Source organism: Pristiophorus japonicus, unplaced genomic scaffold, assembly GCF_044704955.1.
Source record: "Pristiophorus japonicus isolate sPriJap1 unplaced genomic scaffold, sPriJap1.hap1 HAP1_SCAFFOLD_37, whole genome shotgun sequence".
Taxonomy (NCBI): Eukaryota; Metazoa; Chordata; class Chondrichthyes; family Pristiophoridae; genus Pristiophorus; species Pristiophorus japonicus.
The window spans coordinates 6,480,017-6,504,655 of NW_027253543.1; the positions used below are offsets into that span (position 1 = coordinate 6,480,017).

General features: G+C 42.9%; 2 non-coding genes across 2 annotated transcripts; one reads left to right on the top strand and one right to left on the bottom strand.

Annotated features, from left to right (window-relative positions):
• Positions 1-21,027: 21,027 nt before the first annotated feature.
• Positions 21,028-21,109, bottom strand: trnas-cga (transfer RNA serine (anticodon CGA)). The gene has a single exon. It is a non-coding gene; the product is annotated as a tRNA-Ser (tRNA).
• Positions 21,110-24,124: 3,015 nt separating this feature from the next.
• On the top strand, positions 24,125-24,216 carry trnar-ucu (transfer RNA arginine (anticodon UCU)). The gene is given in 2 exon segments: positions 24,125-24,161; positions 24,181-24,216. It is a non-coding gene; the product is annotated as a tRNA-Arg (tRNA).
• Positions 24,217-24,639: the final 423 nt, after the last annotated feature.

Below are 24,639 nucleotides of genomic sequence, written 5' to 3' on the forward strand. Positions count from 1 at the left end.
TAAAATGGAGCTTTTCATATTGGCAGAAGGTGGGTAGAGGTGTTCCAAAAGGACCTATGTTGGGACCATTGTTGTTCAAAGGTTATTTTGAAAATTTGACCGAGGAAGGAAAAACATAATTTCGAGAAGTTAGTGTAAGATCCCCGTCCTCTCCCCCCTTTCCCCCCTTCTCTTCCTCCTCTTCCTCCTCTTCCTTTTTCCTGCTGACGGGAGGGACAATTTCTATTCCAATGTCCTTCTTGCCCACAAATAAAGCATCCATCTCGTCTTTCCCAGCCCCGACCTCTTCCCATACCAGGCTGATGACAGAAGGGCGGTCCGTAATTTGCAGGACCCGGGCCATTTGGGTGTTTGATATAACCGTATCCCTGTTTATCCACCCAACCCTCCACGCAATACTGCGGTTCCATGTGGAGAGGTTTTGGTCCTTCCACCCGAGGCGGCTCCGTACTGATGGGCTTCTGAAGGGTCGTGGTGAGAGCATTAAAGATAGCGTTTAGGCGATCCTGGACATCGTTAGGGTGAGCAACCACCAGTGCATCATGAGTAGCACGTCCTAGGTGAGTTAGAAATCGGGCATGCTCAGTTGGACTCAGGGTTTGCTTTACCAGGGCCCATAGGTCCCTTGAGTCTGCATTATATCCATGCATGTCGAGGTCACTCCGTGAAATCGGAGGGCAGGGTTAAGTTGGGTTTGTTGATCCCTTTCATCTTATTTATCTTAGCCTTTTAACTGTTCAATTTGTTTTGTTTGAGTATCTATTTCTTTATTGTATCAGGCAAGTATTATTACATAAGCTAGTTCTGTTTTTATTTTTATTCTGACTATCGCACCATTCCTCTGTTAGGTGAGTCTTTTTTCTATTATGAAATCCAAGTTGATAATGTTCAGTATGAAACGGCTTTCAATGGAAAGTTTTAACTCCTTTCCAGGTTTTTCAGAAGACCTGATGTTATTACGTGACTTCTCGCAACCATCTGAAAAAAAATCTTTTCATCAGGAAAGGCAGCATTTGATTAAACTCCAATATTTTTTAACTTCTTATTCAAGTACTTGCCAAAGATATATTTTTTTCATTGATTTAAAACGAGACCACACATTTGTTTACTGAAATTCAATTTCGTCATCAGCCTCGGTCAACGCAAAGCCAACCATTTTAACGAAGTAGTCGACCGATACATTTCTCAGAGGTCCCAGTGGAACTCGGAGTACGTTTCTCGTGCGTGCACTCTTTCTTTAAGACGTCTACGGTTTTTAACATGTCCTCCTTCTGTCAATGAAAGCCCTAATTTAATGGAGTTTTTCTGCCAACTCGACAGGAGTGATTTTCTTTAGACTGCAGTGGAATTTTTCTCATAATTTAAAATCTCAGAACATTTTTTTTTCTTTCAGCACCTATTTAGTACGTTACTTTATTTTTGTCTTTTCCATAACTAGAGGGAAGTCTGGCACGTAGGCTGCGGACTGCGTTTCGTTATTTCAATTGTTCCAGCCTCAAGGTCGGGTTATTAAACATAATATTTTTTTTGAATCCTTTTGAATCCATCTCAGTTGTTTTGCTGTGCCTTCCCTGAATGTTTTCTTTCGACAAGTAAATGAGCATGTCAAATCCTTTTTTTTAACCACCGGGACCATGTATTTTTTTCTCTTTTTTTTACTCAACAAACCTATCCTTTGTGCATTTCCTGGCTCCGTAACTTATCATCCGAATATACGTAATTCAATATGTTTCACACTCTTAAACTTCCCACATGCAGGACAACACTACGAAGGGTTAAAAAAAACTTGCCATCTGTTTGGAAAAGTGGGTGGAGCTAAAACAAACCACAACTCCCCGGCTTTTTTTTTTACACAGTAAAAATCACACAAGCATTTCTCATTTAAAACAAACGTTCCCAAGAGTCTCTTTTCTTTCCTATTAATTTTTGGATCCATGATTTATCATCTATCACTTTCTAGCTCTAACTATCCCTACTTTCCGTGTCGTCGCACGGATCTACTTCGAACCTGTCTTTCCAAGTTGCCGCTTGGTTTGCGTCACCGTGCAAGACTTACCTATTCTAACCTATCTTTCCAAGTCACCGCTTGGTTTGCATCACCGCGCAATACTTGCCTATTCTAACCTATCTTTCCAAGTCGCCGCTTGGTTTGCGTCATCGCGCAATCCCCCTATCTCTATCCCTATTCTAAGTTTGAAAGGTATTCACCAGATTGTCCTGGATCTCGTTCAGACACAACCTGAGAACCAGCGAGAGGCTAAACTTTCCTCAGACTTTTGAAACCGGGGGAAAGTGGAGCAGTATTGTAATTATACTCACTCCAGTGGCCACTTTCCCCTCGTCTCGTCCAAGCCTAGTCTGGCTCTTAATTCGCAAGTTTTCGGCAGTCGTCCGTTGAGATCCCACTTCTGACACCAAATGTTGATTTCTGGATTCTTTTACCTCAATCTGGTTCATCAAAATTACTGAAACGAATACCGTTTGTGCTTTAAACAAAGCAAGCTTTTATTTAAAAAGCAACTCCCGATCGGGGACCTTATCAGACAGAAGGAATGCAACACTGATAGAACCTACGGACAAAGTGACGTGACATTGTAAAGGGACGATGGTTATACATTTTCGGCAAAAGATAACAAGATAGGGCTAGAGTGACATCCTAGTTCAGCCTATTTCTATTGATCCCTGTTTCCCTTTGTCCACTCATAAGCCGACCTCAGTATGGTCTGATTTTAAACAAAGACCTTCTGTTAATGTTTCAGGTTAATAACATAATTTAATAAGACCTTGAGGTTTTTCTGCAAGCTGTGGGTTTTGTTCCAAAATGTCTTAGTGTTGTAACATTTCGCAGTCTCGAGTCTGAGATGTCATGGCTATTCATCCATGAATTCTCTGTTAGCTTATACTGTCCCTATACAATTCCCACGTTCTCAACTTCAATGTCTCTATACATTTCTAAACATTCACAGTAGTGCCAGACAACAAGATGCAGAGTGTCCTTCGTGTGAAGACAGGACTTGGTATCCACAAGGTTTGTCCAGTGTTCACTACTACCAATATTGCCATTGACAGTTGCATCTGCGACAGACAGATTGGTGAGGAGGAGGTCAAGTAGGTTTTTTAATGTCGGAGCGACAGTAGTGATGCACTTTCGGAGTAGCTGACTTTAGGTTGAGAACTTAAACCGAGACCCTGTCTGCCCTCCGACCTGGACTTAAAAGATCCCACGCCCACTATTCGTAAACAGAGCAGGAGAGTTCACTCCGGTGTCATGGAGCCAATGTACATCCTTCAACCCACATCTGTTCATTATAACATCGTGGGTTCTTGCTGTTGCAAAAATGCTTTTGCATTTCCTACCTTACAAAAGTGACCACACCGTAAAACTACTTCACTGGCTGTGAACCGCTTTGGGAAGTTTTGAGGTGAACGACGCTGCAGAAATGCTCGTTTTCTTCTTTTCGATCATCCGCTAAAAGTACACGATAGTCGGGCCGGTTAATTGAGATGGTTCATGCATTGTGCTGTTAACGTGAAGGCCGCGGGTTCCATCACTGTACGGGACGTTTTTTTTTTGCGTGGGGGAGGGCGGTGTTGCGAGTACTTCAGCTTTGTTATTCTAGAGAAGCTTTAACATTTAGGAACGAAATTCACAAGGGCCCTGCAAGACATTGACGCAATGATGCAAAATCGTACTTCTGCCAAGAGCTCGTGGCACGATTGTTTTCAGCATTTAATGAAAAATCCGCTCATCTTCGAGAATTTGGGACTTATCGTATTTCAATCAGTTAATGGCCCACTGCCGCTGATTAGTTTGAGTTCTCAGTATGGAACTGAAATAAATACAATTCCCGTGAATGATCGCTCATTCTCAATATTAGTCTGTGTACTGCAGGAGCAGCGTGGTTTAATGGAGAAAGTGTCTGACTTCGATGCAAACACTGATGTTATCTGAAGATTGTAGGTTTGAGTACTTCCTAAACTTGTTCAGCTCATCAGCTGAATGTGGTTTCCTGCCAAACATTGCAGGGCTCAGTAAAAAATGCACTTTTTAATGTTGTTTTCTGTGCATGTTTCTCACTGCTCTTTGCAAAAGTTTCGAACAAACAAACAATCACTTATTTATTCTTGTAAATTATTAGTGTTTCCAATTCGAATAATAAGTTTGCATCAATCATTTTAACAAAAGGTCGTTGAGGGAATTCGGTTCAATCTCGGTTTCAATCATCTCGTCAGGTAATCGCTGCAAGCAGAATTCGAACCAGCGCGGGAAACCCCACTGGAATTCAAGTAAAATGCCTTAACCACTCGGCTATCACATCTACATTTTGCAATTATTTTAATAATCTAATGGTCGGTTGAAAAATTAAGACAATTGGTCGGCATGCTTGCCCTCTTGTATCTCCCAGTCGATTTGAAAACTAAATCGTAGAATCATTGAATCTCACAGCACAACAGGAAGCAATTTGGACAGAACTGGAAGGATTTACTTATCGTGAAAAACTGATCAGACTGGGGAGCTTTTCTCCGCAAAAGTCAAGGCAGATATTGTCTTTAATATTATGAAGTGATATGATAGCGTCGACGTGGAGAAAATATTTGCTATTGTGCAGGAGTTCCGAATTACATGTCATCAATGTAAGACAGACACCGATGAATTCAGTAGGCAATTCAAGAGTAATTTCTTCACCAAAGATTGATCAGAATGTGGAAGGTGCTAACAGGAGCACGAGTTGAGGCGAATAACACAGATGCATTAAAGAGGGAGCAACCTAAGCACATGAGTGCGAAAGTAATAGAAGGTTATGCGAATAGGATGAGTTGAAGTAGGATAGAAGTGATCCGGGCCGGAGACTTATCTACTTTCAAACCTGCGAAAAAACCTGAATGCTTCCTCTCTCTCTCTGTTTATTTCATCCAGAATATCACACACCTCCTCGATGGCAGTATCTGCATTGCCCCTTTCTTTTGTGAAAACAGATGCAAAGTATTCATTAAGAAGCTCAGCAAAATCTTGCGCCTCCACACAAAGATTACCCCCATGGTCTCGAAGATGTCCTATCCTTTCTATAGTTAGCATCTTACTCTTAATATATTGTCGAACATCTTTGGGTTTTCCTTAATTTTACGAGCAAAGAATCTTTCATGCTCTCTCTCAGAATTCCTAATATCATTTTTAACACAGTCTCTTAACTTTCTATATTCCTCCAAAGATTCATTAGTATTTAGCCGTTGGTATCTGAAAAAGCGTCTTTTTTTTTCTTAATCCTCCCCTGTAAATCCCGAGACATCCAGGCGCATCTCGACTTATTTTTCCCAGCCTTTTACTTTAAGCGCACATGCTTGGCCTTAACCTTCCTGATCTCCTCCTTGATGGCCTCCCACTGTTCCGAAAATGATTTACCTACAAGTAGCTGTTTCCTGCCAATGTGGCCAAAACACTCCTCAACTTGGCAAAATTAGCTTTTTCCCAATTTGGGACTTTTATTCCAGCCCATCATTTTCCTTCAATCTGCCCAGTTTCATTTCCCAAAACAAAATCCAAAACCGCCACATCTCCTCTTGGGCTTGTTACATACTGAGTGAAATAAATTATCTTGAATATATTTTAAGAATTCTACACTCTCTCTCCTTTTCACAATTTGTGTTCCACTATTTGGATAGTTAAAATCCCCGACTATTACTATCCTATGGTTTATGCCCCACAGCAATGTGCCTACATATTTTATATGCCATCTCCCTCCCACAGTTTTGGGGTCTATAATGCACACGGAGCAGTGTGAACGGTTCTTTTTCATTTATCAATTTGACCCATATGCCACATTTGATTATCCCTCTAACATATCATCCCTCTTGTATTCTATGCCTCGACAAATTCAGGAAACATTCCATATGCCTTCTGCACGATATTTTGTGCCTGTCCTGCAATATTCACGGATTTGTGGACATGCATTCAAAGTTCCCTTTGTTCCACTACACTTCTCAGTGTCCTGCCATCTAACGTGCAACCCTTTGCCTGGTTCGCCGAACTCAAATTTATTACGTCACGTTTCTACACATTGGTTTCTATAAGCCACGATTCTGCCCAGCTGACCATTTAATTGATATCTTCCTGCATTCAACAACGTTATTTTTCATTATCTACCACACAGCCAATTTTTGCATCATCTGCAAACGTTTTAATTATATGCCCTTCATTCAAATCTAAATCATTGATGCATACATCAAAGCAAAAGGATCCTCCTACGGATTCCTGCGGATCCTCCCTCGAACAGCTTTCCATTTCCAAAAACAGGTTTTGGTCATTGCTTCCTACCTCCGAGACAATTTTGGATTCAACTTTGCCACTTTGCCTTGGATCCCATGGGCTTTTACTTTCGTGAGCATTCTGTCAAATGCGACCTTGTCATAAGCCATGCGAAAATCCACCTGCACTACAAAAAAATGCACTTGTTACCTCCTCAGAAAATAAAATCTATTTACGCAGACATGATCTTCCATTCACACATCCATGCTGATTGTCCTTGATTAATCTGTATCTTTATTCATGATTATTTATCCTGTTCCTCACAATCTTTACAAATAATGTTCCCACAACCGAGGAAAGGCTGACTGGTCTTTAATTGTTCATCAATCCATTTTTAAACAAATGTACGGCATTAGCAGTCCTCCAGTCCTTTGGCATGACACTTGTAGCCAGAGAGTATTGTAATGATCAGACCTTGTACTATTTCCTCTTTTCCTTCTCTCGGCCCTGTGGATCTTTGCACCTTCAAAGCTATTAAATCCCTCAATACTACCTTTCTCACTATGATTATTTCAGTTAATATTTCACACTTCTCACCGATTGCAACATCTGCATCACCCCTCGCTTTTGAGAAAACAGTTGCAAAGTATTCATTAAAAGCATACACACATTTTCTGCCTCCACACACAGATTACCTTTATCGTCTCTAATGATCCCTACAATTTCTTTTGATATCCTTTCCTCTGAATGTATTTGTCAATCTTTGCATTTTCCTTGATTTACTTGGCAATATATTTTCATTATCTCTCTTTGCTTTCCCAATTTCGTTTTAAATTTCAACTTTGCACTTTCTTTACTCCTCTAGAGTTTCTGAACTATTGAGCCCAAGCTTTGGCATATGTACCGCTATTTTCTTTATTCTGCGCTGCAAGCACCTTGACATCAAGGGGCTTTAGATTTGTTAGTCTCACACTTTTCCTTTAAGGAGCATATTCGTCTTGAACCCTGAGGATCTGCTCTTTGAATGCCTCTCATTGCTCGAACACAGTTTTTGCCTTCAAGGAGCTATTTCCAGTCCACTTTCGCGAAATCCGATCTCTGTTTTCCAAAATTGACTTTTCCCAAATTGAGATTTTATATTCCTGATGTAACTTTGTCAATTTCATAACTACACTAAATCTAACTGAGTTATGATCACAAGCACCAAAATGCTCCCGATTGATGCACCTTCGACCTGCTCAGCATCATTCGCTCAATCTAAGCCCAGAACGGCCCCTATCATGTTGGACTTGCTACATATAGACTAAAAATGATCTCCTGAATAACTTTCAGGAATTCTGCACCCGCTGTACTTTTTGCATCAATTCTATCCTAGTTAATATTAGCGTAGTTGAAATCGCCTACTATTATTGCCCTCAAATTGTTGCAATTCTCAGACATTTGCCGATATATCTGCTCGTCGATCTACCTCTGGGCACCTCTACTACACTCCCAGCCCCTTTTATATTCTTCAATTTATCTCATATAGCCTGAATTGAAGACCCTTCGAACACATTATCTCACCTCACAGCTGCAATTGTTTACTTAATCAATACTGCACCTCCCCCCTCCCCTCGGTTTTATCCCCCCTCTCACCTGCCTGACAAACATTTAACCACGAATGTTGACCTTTCATAACTGCCCTTCCTCCAGTCATGTAAGAGTAAATGCTCTAATATCATTCTCCTCGCTGGCACGTGGCACCGGGCATAAGCCGAAATTACTAACTTTGAGGTGCTGTTTTTTTATCATCAACTTAGACGATCTTTCGAACAAGGATGACTTGTTTGAGCATGAGTTTACATTTGTTTTAATGAAGGATCCGATAATTCAGTCCGGAACACAAATTGAAGGGGTGGAAGATGCCTGCGAGTGGATGTTTTTAACTTGTGGTGACCTTTGCACATAAGCGACCATAGGGACTTGACAGAGCTAGGAGTTTATCTCGTGGCATGGGTTAAGCTGGATCACTGGAGAACTGCTCTGCTGCATGGACCTAGTGCACACACATTTCGCAGTGTGGGCTAGCCCGTGCTGCCTCTGGGCCGACGCCTATTCTGTGCCCCGTACCTTCATTTGTCGCACTTCTGCCACGAACTCTCACCTCTCCTCCGCCACAATCATTCGCTCCATTTCCACCGCGATCTCTGACCTTTTCGCCACCACGATCTTTTGCCGTTCCTCTGCAACAAAAGCATTCGCTGCACATCCACCACGATCTGTCAGTGTTCCTCCGCCAAAATATCTGGCCGCTTCTCCGACACAAACATTCGCAGCATCTTCGCCATGATCTCTCGTTTCTCCTCCACCACAAAAAAAATGCTGCACCTCATGCTTTTTAATCCCTCTCCAAGCTCCCCCAAATAAACACGCAGTGCCTCATCCCACTTGCGACCTCTGACATTTGTCCTGAACCCAGGGGATCTGCTCTTTGAATGCCTCCCAATGCTCGAACAGTTTTTGCCTTCAAGTATCATAATGTATCAAGTCCTCTGGCTGTTCACCCTATCCGCCCAGCATCCCCTGCAACCGCTCAGTTATATCCTTGACCCTGGCAGCATCGAGGCAATATATCATTCTGGAGTGATGTCTGCGGCCTGTCTGCACGGAAAACTATTGAATCTTTTAAAAATATTGCTCCCACTCGTCTTCCTACCTTCTGGGCAGCTGAGCCGGCAGTGGTGCCGTGGATTTGGCTCTGGCTGCATTCCCCGAAGAACGATCCACCCACCGACCCCCACACCAGTTCTCAGAACAGAAAGCTGGGTGGAGAGTGAGAAGAACTCAGTTGAATCCTGAACTACCTGACTGATCCTTCTCTTCAGTCTGGCGGCCGCACATTCATTCTCACCCTGCACACGTTTAAGCTGCGAGGTGACCATATCAAGAAACGTGCTATCCACGAAGTTCTCAGCTTCGCGTGTGCACTGCAGTGACTCTCCCACTGATATGATTTACATCTGCCCAGCTTAATTACGTAAAATTAAGTACAAAACCATTTTTTGGCGATCTATTAATTGGCGAACAAAAGGAAATCCTGAATGCAATTGAGCTTTCTGTGCCGTCAATAAATTTTCACTACTCATATCACATTTAATATTAAAGTAATTGATATCGCCCACCATTGCTACCTAATATGTGTGCATTTTTCAGATATTTTCCTACAGATTGCTTCTTCTAACTCCCTCGGATTGTATGGGGGCCTGTAGTTCAATCCCTGTAATTCGTTTGCCCCTTTTTGTACTTATGTTGAACCTATTTAGCTTCTTTTGAAAATCCTTCTAACTTATGAACTATTCTCACAGCTGTAATTGTTTATTTACCAAAAATTGTAAACCCTTCATTTTTATGCCCATCCTTATCTTGTTTGAAACCCTTGTAAGCCGGAATCTAGAGATGCCTACCCTGGCCCTCTTTATGCCATGTTTCTGTAATCGTTAATGTGTCATCATATGTCAAGGTGTCTATCTGTACTTTCAGCTCCTCCACATTATTCACCCATTCCTTACATTTGGAATATGCCATCATGCACAGGCAAGTCAAATATAACTACTCACATTGGCTGAACGTGAATGGTGGTGTTCCACGGGAATCAATGCTGGGACTACTATTGTTCATAATTTACATTAATGATTTAGATACATAGAAACATAGAAACATAGAAAATAGGTGCAGGATTAGTGCATTCGACCCTTCGAGCCTGCACCGCTATTCAATAAGATCATGGCGGATCATTCCTTCAGTCCCCGTTCCCTGCTTTCTCTCCATGCTCCTTGATCCCATTAACCCTAAGGGCCATATCTAACTCCCTCTTGAATATATGCAGTGAACTGGCATCAACAACTCTCTGCAGCAGGGCATTCCACAGGTTAACAACTCGCTGATTGAAGAAGTTTCTCCTCATCTCAGTCCTAAATGGCTAACCCCTTATCCTAAAACTATGACCCCTGGTTCTGGACTTCTCCAACATCAGGAACATTCTTCCTGCATCAATCCTGTCCAGTCCCGTCAGAATCATGTGAGTTTCGATGAGATCCCCTCTCTACCTTCTAAACTCGATTGAATAAAGTTCCTGTTGATCCAGTCTCTCCTCATATGAAAACCCATCAAACTCTGGAATAAGTCTGGACAACCTTCGCTCCACTCCCTCAAGAGCAAAACGTCCTTCCTCAGACTAGAAGAGCAAAACTGAACACAATTTTCCAGGTGAGGCCTCATGAAGGCTCTGTACAGCTGCATTCAGACCTCCCTGCTTCGATATTCAAATCCCCTAGCTATGAAGGCCAACATACCAATTGCCTTCTTTATCGCCAACTGTACCTGTGTGCTGACTTTCAGTGACTGATGAACCATGACACCCAGCTCTCGTTGCACCTCCCCTTCTCCTAATTTGCCGCCATTCAGATAATATTCTGCCTTCGTATTTTTGCCTCCAAAATGGATAACCTCACATTTATACACATTATACTGCTTCTGCCATGTATTTACCCAATCGCCTAACCTGTCCAAGTCACCCTGCAGCCTATTAGCGTCCTCCTCACAGCTCTCACCGCCACCCAGTTTAGGGTCATCAGTAAAATTGAGATATTACACTCTATTCCTTCATCTAAATCGTTAATGTACATTGTAAAGAGCTGGGGTTCCGGCACTGAGCCCTGTGGCACTCCACTAGTCACTGCCTGCCATTCTGAAAAGGACCCGTTCATCACGACTCTCTGCTTCCTGTCTGCTAACCAGTTTCCTATCCACGTCAGTATCTTACCCCCAATACCATGTGCTTTGATGTTGCAAACCAATCTCTTGTGCGGTACCTTGTCAAAAGCCTTTTTAAAGTCCAAATGCACCACATCTACTGTTTCTCCCTTGTCCACTCTGCTTGCTGCATCCTCAAAAAATTCAGGAAGATTCGTCAAGAACGATTCCTTTTTAATAAATCAATACTGACATGGTCAGATCCTGTCCCTGCTTTCCTCATGCGCTGCTATTTCATTCTTAATGATTGATTCCAAAATTTTGCCTACTACTGATGTCAGGCTAACCGGTCTATCATTAGCCGTTTTCTATCTCCCTGCTTTTTTAAAAAGTGGTGTTACATTTACGACCATCCAGTCCACAGGAACTGATCCAGAGTCGATAGTTGGAAAATGATCACCAATGCATCCACTATTTCTAGGGCCATTTCCTTGTGTACTCTGGGATGCAGACTATCAGGCCTCGGGGAATGATCAGACTTCAATCCCATCAATTTCCCAACACAATTTCCCGCTTAATAAGGATATCCTTCAATTCCTCCTTCTCATTATACCCACTGTCCCCTAGTACTTTCGTAATGTTAATTGTATCTTCCTTCGTGAAGACAGAACCGAAGAATTGGTTCAATTCGTCTGCCATTTCTTTCATTCCCCACTAGAAACTCACCTGAATTTACAATTTCTAACTTTGTGCATGGCTAAACTTTGTATGGCGGGTGCGGTGGTGGGGTTAGTGAATACAGAGGACGAATGCAAGAAATTGCAGGAGGAAATTACTAAACTTACAGATTGGGAATACATTTGGAAAACAACGTTCAACGCAGATTAATGTGAGGTGATATATATTGTAGGAAGAAGAGGGAGATCTCTTATTATTTTGAGGATGCGACCCTGTATGGGGTAGACAAACAAAGCGAACACGGAGTACAATTATTCAAATCAGTAAAAGTTGCTATACAGGTTAACAACGTCAAGGAAGGCAAATCATGTGCGTTGCTTTATTTCTAGAGGTATAGCTTTGAGAATCATGGAAGTTATCCTGGCTATCCTTTCCTTTGAAAACAGAAGGTTGAAGGGTGACCGAATTGAGGAACTTAAAATTATGAAAGGTTTCGATAGAAAAGATACAGAGAGAATGTTTCCACTTGTGGGGAGCAGCATAAGTAGAAGCGATGAATGTAAGACAGTCAACCAGAAATCCAACAAGGAATTCAAACGAAACTTTCTTACCAAAATATTGGTGGGGACGTGAAGCTCGCTACAACAGGGAGTGGTTAGAGCAAATAGCAGAAATGCATTTAAGGGAAGGCTAGACACGCATATGAGGGACAAGTCAATAGACAGTTATGCTGATAGATTTAGATGAGGAAAGAATCCGAGGTGGCTGAATTGGATCATGCATGACAGCATGCACTGGTGGGGCAGAAGGGCCGGTTTCATTGCCATTGATATTGAAGAGGAAAGCTGCCGATAGCTGGAAGATATCAAAGTACTGGTTTTGGGATAATAATCTATTTCAAAGAACAAGATTCGAGTCACCCATCTGCTTTATTTGGGAAAACACATAAATTTAATATACGTATTTGTAGACGTGGTGACATCCGAGATCTTTGCTCAGGTACCGCAACCCATCAAGCCAGAAACACCGCGACTGGCCCAGAGTGCCCCATATTTAAGGTCGCAAACTAAAACTGCGTGTGTTATCAAGTTTACAACGGAAGAATAGACACATTCCGCAACAACGTATATGAGACCATGAGGTCATTGTTTCAACATTCAGTTACCCTTTATCCGCAGAAAAACAAACAGATATCAGTAAGAACAAACGAGTAGCTGTGTGCCCTCTCCATCCGTCCATTGTCTTGCTTCCCCTATCTTCATGACAGAGGGTCAGCGGATATTGGAGTGCAAATTAGGTTCATAGCAGGAATTACCTAAAAAATCCCCCTACAGTATCCCTCCTTTTGATCCTTGGCTAGCCCAATTGATCACCTTTTGCACTCTGTTTCTCATTTTCCCCGCACCTGCTGTCATTATCAGCCGCTAGTTTGGGGAGAACTGAGATCCAGACGTTTCTGAATTAGATTCCTGTAATCAATAATGTCTTTACCTCCAATACAGTAGTCAGCGTTCGCTTCTTTGCCCTGCGGAGTTTATAAGAAGTCCAACACAGAAACAAGTATCTCAATGACAAAACCAATTCTGCAGCCACTAATATATGTGAGATTATTCATATCCATTGGTGTGTATTAACATTCAGTCCCCAGTTCCACGACTTCTATACGAAGATGTATATTGAAGGCCTTTTGCAATAACTTTTTTCCAATATACGTAGCTCCTTTTCAATAATGTGGTATCGTTTTATGCTTGCCAGAGTGAGGTCTTTGATATACATCAGGTCCGCAGGCAGGTGAAGTATTGGGCAGCCAGCTTACTGTGGTATTGGTATAAAGCTTGCTTAATTTCATCAATCAAGTTCAGCTTAAGAGTTTCTCGTGCATGGATATATTTTATTCGCGCTCGTCCAATCGTTACTGGTAGACTGGCGGTGAAGCAGAAGCTGGGGTCGGGATGTTACAGTGATAAATGCCATAGTCATCAGTTAGTTGGTTGGTTACCACACAGTATCACCTTTTCCACTGGAGGCTGAGTGAGTTGGTTGTAACTCTGATAGGCTTATTTCTAAGACATATCCCTTTGTCCGATTAAATCCGCACTTGTCGTTACTCGCTCAGTCCACTGGATGTGGACATATCGTTAGGGTCCTATCCCGCGGCAACATGATAATGAGACCCCACTCGTGCTTCCATTCCGTTTGATTGCATATTGATCCATGGGTAATACCGCATCTAGTTCTCAACCCAGATTAGACCCAGTTTCTCCACCTCAAACTGGGGATAATGTCCATACGCCCTCTTTGCCATTACTGGAAGCATGAAGACCATCCCCACCAGGGCAGCATGGGAATCGTTGCATCTGCCTGTCGATGGAAAGACTCTTGTCATTCCTTTCATCGTCCATGCGTCCAGTTGCACCGGATGCTCTGCCAGGCGGAACAGATGGTTGCTATTAACGCACTCCGGGTCTTTGCCCCAGTGTATTTGATCCAGGACTTTTCTGACCTGCCCGATCATCCATCCACCGTAAGTGTGGCAGATGTCTGGCTGAAACTCATCCTTTTCTTTATTAAATTCTAGGTTAATCCGGTGATTAATGGTGGCAAGTTGGTCCTCCAACACAATAATCCCTTTAACGAAGCTCCCCGCTGTCCCATCTCTTTCGCTAGCAAGGTCCTCGGTATTTCCTACCCCTTTCTGTAGCAGAAACCTGACTGTGTCTTTGACACGCTCTGTTTGTTCCTCTAGACATTGCATACCTTGGGCGTTACTAAATTATGTTCCCGTGTTTACTCCTGTCAGGATATCATTGACCCAATCCCGTTTATGCCTCCGTGTATGGCTTGTCTTGAAAGGGTCTAGAAACCTCGATGCCCCAGAGCCATCCCGATAGTCTTCCAATATCTCCTGCACCAAACGGTTTTATAGCGCCCTTACTTTCGGGTCACCCTTTTCTGGCAGTCCGAAATTGTTTATATTTACTATTACAGACAGAACTTCAGGGTATACATTCTCATACAGCATTGTTCCCTCCAATCTCCATACCAGACTGTTTGCGGTCACTTTCCTTTTGGTGGTGAAAAAGTTATGGAGTGGGTCGCACGGGACTGTTCTCCAGGGCACTCCCCCACTGCAGGTATGGATATTCTGGGGTAAATGCTTTCTATCGCTTGAATCTCTACGTTTGGTATCGACTGAAATTCCTACCTTGTCGGTACACAATATCTTTACTTCGTTCTCCGCATTTCCAGCGTGTAATTGTACTATTTACCAGTGCGAGCTCGTACATACTTTTAATTCTAGCTTAACATCAGTCCATTTTAAACGTTCTATTTCCCGCTCACCGGACCATTTTTCATTAAAGCGCTCTGTTTGCCACCTTATTTTAAATTTATTTACAGACACTGTCTGTACTTCTGTCTCCACAGAAGTGAACTTTCGATTATTCCCATCACAACACTTCCCCCCACATCCCCACCCCTCCACCCCCACATCGTTATCATCAACCCATGTAGTCCCACAGATGTTTCCTTGTTGGCTTAGCTCCCCGATGGGGTTACGACAATCAATAGTTGTATTGTGCGAGTGGGATCCTTCTCGGGACACCATCCGTCCTTAAGCATCTTGTCAAGTAAGCCCTTCCGGTCGCCTGCATAGAATTTAGTAACGGTGCCTTCCTCACCATCGTTTAATTCTTTCCCGAACACCATTCTGTGAGCCGGCTATGGGCGGTCACACCGCACTGGCGCCTTTGCACGACTTTAATCCTACCCAAGATCTCCCAGTTCTTCTAACTGCTTGCTTACAATTACTAACCGGTCCTTTGGGACAACAACATTGTCACTAACTTATAAGTCCTACTTTTAAACTTATTACTGTAAATTACCGATTATTAAAATTGTGTCTTACCCGCTCCGCAGACCTCATTTGATTAAAATCTGTGCCCGATCTGATCATCGACTTCCAGATCACCGAATTTGTGAGTGGTAATTAAAAGTCACTCACTCTTGTTGTGACCCCTCCGCCAGGTCCCACCCGTGCCACCAAATCCTGCTGACGATGCTAAAAATGTTGAACTACAAATCTATGTCAAAGAAGAAGACTCGAGACATCCGTCTGCTTTAAGTGGGAAAATACGCAAGTTTAATATATGTATTTTTAGAGGTGGCCACGTCTGAGATCTGTTCTCAGGTTCCGCAACCCATAACCCCAGAAACTTCCCGACTGGCAAAGAGTGCCCCACATTTAAGATCGCAAACTACAACTGCGTGTTTCATCAAGGTTACAACAGAAAAATAGACACATTCCGCAATAAGGTACGTGAGATCCTGAGGTCGTTGTTTAAACATTCAGTTCCCCTTTATCAGCAGAAGAACAAGCAGATATCAGTAAGAACAAACGTGCAGCTGTGTGCCCCTCCATCCGTCTCTTATCATGCTTCACCTATCTTAATGACCATGGTTCAGCAGATGTCGGGGTCCAAGTTAGGTTCATTACCGGCATAGCCAAAAAATCCCACGACAACTGGCAAGGTGGGCAGAACAGTAGCAAATGGAATTCAATCCGGATAAGTGTGAGGTAATGCATTTGGGGAGGTCCAAAAAAGCAACGGAATAACCATTAAACGGTACACCACTGAGATGTGTAGATGAACAGAGGGACGTTGGAGTGCAGGTCCACATATCTCTGAAGAGGCCTGCTACATAAGGTGGTTCGGAAGGAATGAGGAATACTTGTCTTTATTAGTCGAGGCATGGGATACAAGAGCAAGGACATTATACTTGAATTATAAAAAAACACAGCTTAGGCCGTATTACTGAAACCTGCTTGTAGTACTGGTCAGCACGTTTCTGCAAAGATGTGCTTGCATTGGAAATGGTGCTGTGGAGGTTTTCAAGAATGTTGCCTGGACTGCAGGCATTTGGATAAGTAAAGAGTGCAGATGCTGCATGTGCTTTCTTTGGAATAGAGAATGCTGAAGTGAGACCTTATTGAGGTGTAGAAAATGATGAGAAGCCTGGATAGAGTAGATAGGAAAACCTGTTTCCATGGCAGACAGGACACTAACTAGGGGCCATAGATTTAATGTAATTGGAGAGGATTCCACGAGTTATAAGGCATAATTTATCCACCCAGAGTGTCGTGGGGGCCTGGAACTCACTGCTAGAGAGGGTGATGTGGGAAAAGTCCTCACCACATTTAAACAATAAATGGATGTGCAATTAAAGTGCCGTAACCTACAGGACTACGTCCCACGTGCTGTAAATTGCGATTAGGCTAGATAGCTCTTGGTTGGCAGTTGCAGACACGGTGGGCCGAAATGCTCTCTGCCTGTGATGTCAATTTATAAGATTCTATGATTCTGTATGCTATGTAATCCTATGTAACACCATGTAATCCGATATAGGATCGGGGCAGAGGGAGGATATTCTGCTGATAGATTCTCAGCTCCAACTCCAGAAACACTTTCCAACATCTGCAAGGCACAAATGTGAAGTGTTTTGGAATACATTTACTTACCTGGATGTGTGTAGCTCCAACGACACTGAATATGGTCGACAGCTTCCAAGACAAAGCAATCCGCTTGATTCGCATCCGATCGACCACCGAAAACATTCACTGCCTCCACCAGTGGCGCACAGTGACTGCAGTGTGTAACATCTAGAAATATAACCGCAGCGATTTACCAAGGCTTCTTCAGCAGCATCTCCAAATGCCGCAACCTCGTCCACCTTGAACGGCAAGGACAGCAGGAGTTCGGGAGCAGCATCGCCTCCAAGTTTCCCTCCTAGATCCACACCATCCGGACTTGAAAATATATCACTGTTGCTTCATCATCAGTGGGTCAAATCCTACAAGTCCATCCTTCCCAGTACCTTCAACACATGGAGAGTAGTGGCTCAAGAACGTGGCTCCCACCACTTTCTCAAGAAAATTAGGGATGGGCAATAAATGCTAGCCTTGCCAGCGATGCCAAAATCCCAGGAATTAATTAAATTAATTAAAAAAATGAATGAATATATTTGACAAGATTGCAGAGCTTTGATCTGATCCGTCGGTTCTCGGTTCGCTTATCCGTGTCTGTAACATGCTGTTCCCGCTAATATTTGTGTATGTCGTCCTGTGTTCGAATGTCAGGAGATTTGCATCTCACGTTAAGAAGTCCGGTGCTGCTGCTGGCATTCCCTTCTACTTTTCTCATCGAACAATTGTAGGTCCTCTTTTCAGAAGTTGAAGTTGGAGTGTGGGATATATTGGGCCGTAAGAATACAGATTGTGTGGAATACAATCCTGCTGCTGCAAATGCCCGACAGTACCTCATGGATGACCAGTTGTGAGCTGCTAGATCTGTTCAGAATCGATCCCATTTTGCACAGTGGTAATTCCAGACAACACGATGCAGCGTGTCCTCCTTATGAAGAAAGGCCTTGTTATCCACAAGTACTGTGCAGTTTTCATAGAATCATAGAAATATAGAAAATAGGTTCAGGAGGTGGCAATTCGGCCCTTCGATCCTGCACCACAATTCAATGAATTCATGGCTGAACATGCATCTTCAGTACCCCATTCCTGCTTTCTCGCCATACTCCTTGATCCCGCTAGTAGTAAGGACTGAATCTAACTCATTTGTGAATATATGTAGTGAATTGGCCTCAACAACTTCCTGTGGTCGATAATTCCACAGGTTCACCACTCTCTGGGTGAAGACGTTTCTCCCCTTCTCGATCCTAAATGGCTTACCCCTTATCCATTGACTGTGAGACCTAGTTCTGAACTCCCCCAACATTGTGAACATTCTTCCTGCATCTAACCTGTCTAAACCCGTCAGAATTTTAAATGTTTCTGTGAGATTCCCTCTCATTCTTTTGAACTCCAGTGAATACAAGCCCAGTTGAGGCAGTCTTTCTTGATATGTCAGTCCCGCCATCCCGCGAATCAGTCTGGTGAACCTTCGCTGCACTCACTCAATAGCTAGAATGTCCTTCGTCAAGTTAGGAGACCGAAACTGTACACAATACTCCAGGTGTGGCCTCATCAAGGCCCTGTACAACTGTAGAAACACCTCCGTGCTCTTGTACTCTGATCCCCTCGCTATGAAGGCCAACATACCATTTGCTTCCTTAACCGCTTGCTGTACCTGCATGCCAACCTTCAATGACAGATATACCATATCACCCAGGTCTCTTTTGACCTGCGCTTTTCAGAATCTGTCACCATTCAGATAATAGTCTGTCTCTCTGTTTTTACCACAAAAGTGGATAACCTCGCATTTATCCACATTATACTTCATCTGCCATGTATTTCCCCTCTCACCTAACCTACCCAATTCACTCTGTAGCCTCATAGCATCATCGTCGCAGCTCACACTGCCACCCAACTTGGTATCATCCGCAAATTAGCAGGTACTACATTTAATCCCCTCGTCTAAATCATTTATGTACAATGTAAACAGCTGGGACCCAGCACACAAATTTGCGGTACCCTACACGTCACTGACTGCCATTCTGAAAAGCATAATTTACTCCTACACTTTGCTTCCTGTCTGCCAACCAGTTTGCAATCCACATCAGCACATTACCCCCCAATCCCATATCCTTTAAATTTGTACATTACTCTCTTGTGTTGGACCTTGTCGAAAACCTTCTGAAAGTCCAAATATAACACATCAACTGGTTCTCCCTTGTTCACTCGACTGGAAATATCTTCGAAAAATTCCAGAAGCTTTGTCAAGTATGATTTCCCTTTCACAATTCCATGCTGAATTGGATCTATCCCGTCCCCTCTTTCCAAATGCGCTACTATGACATACTGAATAATTGATTCCATCATTGTACCTACTACCGATGTCAGGCTGACCAGTCTATAATTCCCTGTTTTCTCTATCCCTCCTTTTTTTAAAGTTGGGTTACATTTGCTACCCTCCACTGCATAGGAACTGATCCAAAGTCTATGGATGTTAGAAAATAACTGTCAATGCATCCGCTATTTCCCAGGCCACCTCCTTAAGTACTCTGGAATGGAGTCCATCAGGCCCTGGGGAACTATCAGCCTTCAATCGCATCAATTTCCCCAACACAATTTTCTGATGAATAAGGATATCCCTCAGTTCACTGCTATCAAAACTGTCAAGGAAAGCTGCATCTGCGACAGACAGATTGGTGTGGAGGAGGTCGAGTAGGTTTTTCGCTGTTGTTGAGACAACGCTAAGGGAGCTACGCACTGTCGGAGTTGGTAACTTGAGGATGAGATTTTAAACAGATGCCCGGTCTGCCCTCTGAGCTGGACGTAAAGCATCTCAAGGCCACTATTAGGAATAAGAGCAGGGGTGTTCAGCCAGTGACCTGGGGCCAATATTTATCCCTCAACCAAAATCTGGTCTCTTTCACATTGTGCTTTCTTGTTGGTGAAAATCTGCTTTTGCATTCCCTACGTTACAACAGTGACCACACCTTACATGTCATTCATTTGCTATGAAGCGCTTTGTGAAATCCTGAGGTGGAAGTCGCGGTGGAAATGCTCGGTTTGTTTCTATTACAGCATCTGAAAAAGCCCCATGCGAACAATGCTGATTAGGTCAGTTGCCTTCAAGCCTTGTGGTAATAATGATAACTTCATGGTTTCGATCGTCTTATTGTATATTTATTTTATTTTTGGAGGTATGGTGCTGGTATATTAGTTTTATTATTTCAGAGCAGTTTAAACATTGAGGAACGGAACTCACACGGGACCTGCAACACTTTGAAGCAATGCTGCAAAACGTTAGATCTGCCGAGATCTTATGGACCTGCGGAGTTATTCCATAATTTAATGAACAATTCCATAACCACAGGAAGATTTTTTCTTCTCGAATTTCAATCAGTGAATGGCTCACTTCCACCTATTGGTTTGTTGTGAAAAGTAAGCAATTGAAATAAATGCAATTCCCGTGTGTTCGCCCGTTATCACCATTTGTTTGATTTAAACTGCAGATGGCGTTTGGACTAATTTATAAGTTGTTTTACATCACTGCAAATCCCGATGTTCTCAGAAGATCGCAGGTTCGAGTCATTTTCGTCGTCGTTGTATTAAATCTCGTTCAACTTTACGAAGCCAAATCACATTTGCCCTTATCAGCTGACGGTGAATTCCACCTAAACATTGCAGGGCTCTTTGTTAAAATGTATTTGTTTCATGATGCTTTCTATGAATATTCCTCACTGATGTTCGCAAACTGTTTCCTACAAACTAATAACTGTTTAATGTCGATAATGTATCAATTTTTCCAATTCGAACTACTGCTTTGCGTCATTGAAGGGCAGTACATGGAACGGTGATCACATTCTGGTCCAGTGACATCCACAGGGAAACCATTAAAAAAATAGTTTCGATGCACAATCGCTGCGAGCAGAGCTTGAATGTGCGCGGGGAAACCCCTTTAAATTTCGAGTTCAATGCCTTAACCACTCGGCCATCGCAGCTATACAATGGAATAGTTCAATAGTCCAATGTTCGGTGCGAAATATCAGAAAAATCGAACCACATGCTTGCACTGTTGTATCTCCCAGTAGATGTGAAAATTAAATCGTCGTATTGTAGATTCTCACAGCACAGAAGGGAGCAATTCGGCAAGACCTTGAAGGATTTACTTATCGGAAAAGACTGAACAAACTGGTTAGCTTTTCAATGGAAAAGACAAGGCAGATACGGACTTTAACATTATGAATGGTTTTGGTCGAGGCGACATCGAGAAAATATTTGCTATTGTATGCGAGTTGAGAAATAGTCGTCGTCTATATAAGCTAGTCTCCGATAAATTCAGTAGAGAATTCAAGAGTAACTTCTTACCAAAGAGTGGGTAGAATGTGAAAGATGCTACCACGAGAAGTAGCTGCGGCGACTAGCACAGATGCATTTAAGAGGGTGTACTTCAGCACATGTGTGAAAAAGTATTAGAAGAATATGCTGATCGAAGAAAGTGAAGTATGGCAGGAGGGCGCTCGTGTGCAGCCTGCAAAACCTGTTGGGGAAAATGTTCTCTTGATATGTTGCAGAATCTATACAACATTAAGTATCATCACTTTTAAACATCAACAACAACATGCTCATATAGCGCCTTTAAAGTAGTGAAGTGACCCAAGGCGCTTCACAGGATTATTATGCAATAACAAGTTGACGCCGACATGAATAAGTAGAAATTAGCGCAGGTGTGAAAAACTAGTATGGTTGATATTGAGGAAGAAATCTGTCGACAGCTGGAAGACAGCAATGAATTGATCACGTGTGCAGGACAATGGCTAATGGAATTCAATTCGGAGAAGTGTGAGATAATACATTTTGTGAGGGCTAATAAGGAATAAACATTAAATGGTAGGTGACTGAGAAGGGCAGAGCAGGAAAGGGACCTTGGAGGGCATGTCCACAGATCCCTGATGGTAGCAGGCCAGGTAGATAAGGTGGTTAAGAAGCAACACGGAATGCTTGCCTTTATTAGCTGAGCCAAAGAGTACAACAGCGGGGACGTTTTACTTGAACTGTGTAAAACATTAGTTCGGCCACAACTAGAGTACTGTATGCTGTTCTGGTCAACGAATTGCAGGAAATATCTGATTGCTCCCGTGAGCGGACAGAGTCGTTTTTTGAGAATGTTGCCTGGACTGGAGAATTTTGCTATGAGGAAAAATTGGATAGGCTGGGCTTGTTTCATTTGGAACAGAGGAGCCTGAGAGTGGACCTAACTGAAGTGTATAAAATTATGAGTGGACCATGTAGTGTGCATGTGACGGATTTATTTCCCATATCTGAAATATCAACAACCAGGAGGCATTGATTTAAAGTCATTGTTGGGAGGCTGGAGGGGATCTGAGGTGAAATGCTTTCAACCAGATGGTGGTCTGAACATCACTGCCTGAAAGGATGGTACAAGCAGAAGCCAACAACCAATTTACAAATACTTCGATGTGCTCTTGAAGCGCCATAATCTACAGGGATATGGACCAAGAGCTGCATTGCGTGATTCGACTGGATAGGTCTTTGATGGACTGAGCGGAAACGATGAGCTGAAATGACCTCCTTCCGTTCTATAAATAGCTATGAATCTCTGAGAGGACGAGGTGAAGTCGGGTAGAAGGGGGCTCGAGTGGAGCATTAACTCTGGTAAATCCAGTTGTATAAATGGTCCCTTTCTGCGGCGCAAACTATATAACATTCGGAAAAGCACCTTTGATACAACAACAAGAAATTGTATTTCTACAGCATCTTTAATGTAGTAAAACGTCCGAAGGCACTTCACAAGAGTATTATGGGATAATAATTTGACTGCGTTCCGCATAAGTAGAAATTAGTGCAGTGGACTAAAAGCTTGGACAAACAGTTATGGTTTATAATGATCAAAAAAGCTGTAGACTGCAGGAAGATATCAATGAAATGTTCAGGCGGGCTGAAAATAGGTTAATAGTATTCAATCTGCAAAGTGTGAGGTATTGAATTTGGGGAGTGCGAATAAGGCAAGGGAATACACATTAAATGGTAAGTCACTGAGTAGTGCAGAGGAGCAAAGGGGCCTTCGAAGGCAATTCCACCGATCCCTGTCGATAGCCGACCATGGAGATAATGGGTTTAAGAAGCACCACGAAATACTTGCCTTTATTAGCTGAGCTATAGAATACAAGAGCGGGGAAGTTAAGCTTGAATTTTATAAAACACTAGTTGGGGCACAACTGGAGCACGACATGCTGTTCTGGTCAGCGCATTACAGGAACACTCTGATTGCACTCGTGAGTGTAGGGAGTTGATTTTCGTTGATGTTACCGGGAATGGATAATTTAGCTCTGAGTAAAGATTGCATCGGCTGTGGTTGTTGCCTTTGGCACAGAGGAGGCTGAGAGGGGACCATATTGAAGTGAATAAAATTATGAGTTGCCTCGAAAGAGTGCATTGATAGGATATAAATCCCTTAGAAGTGGTTAACAACCACGGGGCACAGATTTAACCTAATTCCTGGGAGGGTAGAGCGGATTTGAGGGGAAATGTTTTCATACAGAGGGTGGTGGGGGTCGAGAACTCATTGCCTGAAAGGATGGGAGAGGTACAAGCCTCACCACATTTAAAAATTAGATGGATGTGCAGTTGACAAGGTGTAATCTTCTGGGCTACGGAACAAGAATTGGAAAGTGGGATTCGGCTGGATAGCTATTTTCAGTCGGGGCGCACATGGTGGGCTGAAATGGCCTCCGTCCGTGGTGTAAATTTCTATAAGTCTGTGACAGCACATCATTTTAAAGTAGACACAGAATGATCCAGAACTGACGGCACATCCCGCTTAAACAGACACAGAATGATCGAGTTGCGATGAAAGTTCATCGACCTGAAACTTGAAAATTGTTCGCTCTCCGCAGATTATTCCTGGTCTACTTAAGCGTTTTCAGATTTTTCTGTTTTTAGTTACAATTTCGGTATGAACACTATTTTACTTTTGTATTCGCTTAGCTCATGGCGGCTCTGTGGCGCAATGGATAGCGCATTGGACTTCTAGTGAAGAGTTTAGTAAGGTATTCAAAGGTTGTGCGTTCGAGTCCCACCAGAGTCGGATTTTGCATCAGGCTTTCCTGTTCACTGGGCCGCACAATGCATTTTGCAGCATATCAACAATTCAGAGAGGGAAACTGCTGCCCGAGCACTTCTTCTTACAAAAGTGGCTCCAATCCCACCCTGTTTTCCTCTGAGTTCTCTTAGCGCCCTGAATCGATTACACAGAAGCAGGAGCAGGCAATCGAGATTGCAAAACATGGACAGCAGGAGTCCATTAATCCCCAAGCTAGTTGTAATGCACAGGAGGAAGGCATTTAGCTCCGGGAGACTGATATACAGTGACAGAAGGAGGAAAGTAACTATTCGGCATTGATCCAGAGGAGAGGCAGAAGTCATCCAGCTCCTTGAGCCTGTTGTACAAGAAGATTCGAAGCACATTTACCCCTCGAAATTTGGCATAGAAAGAGTACGAGGGATTTCA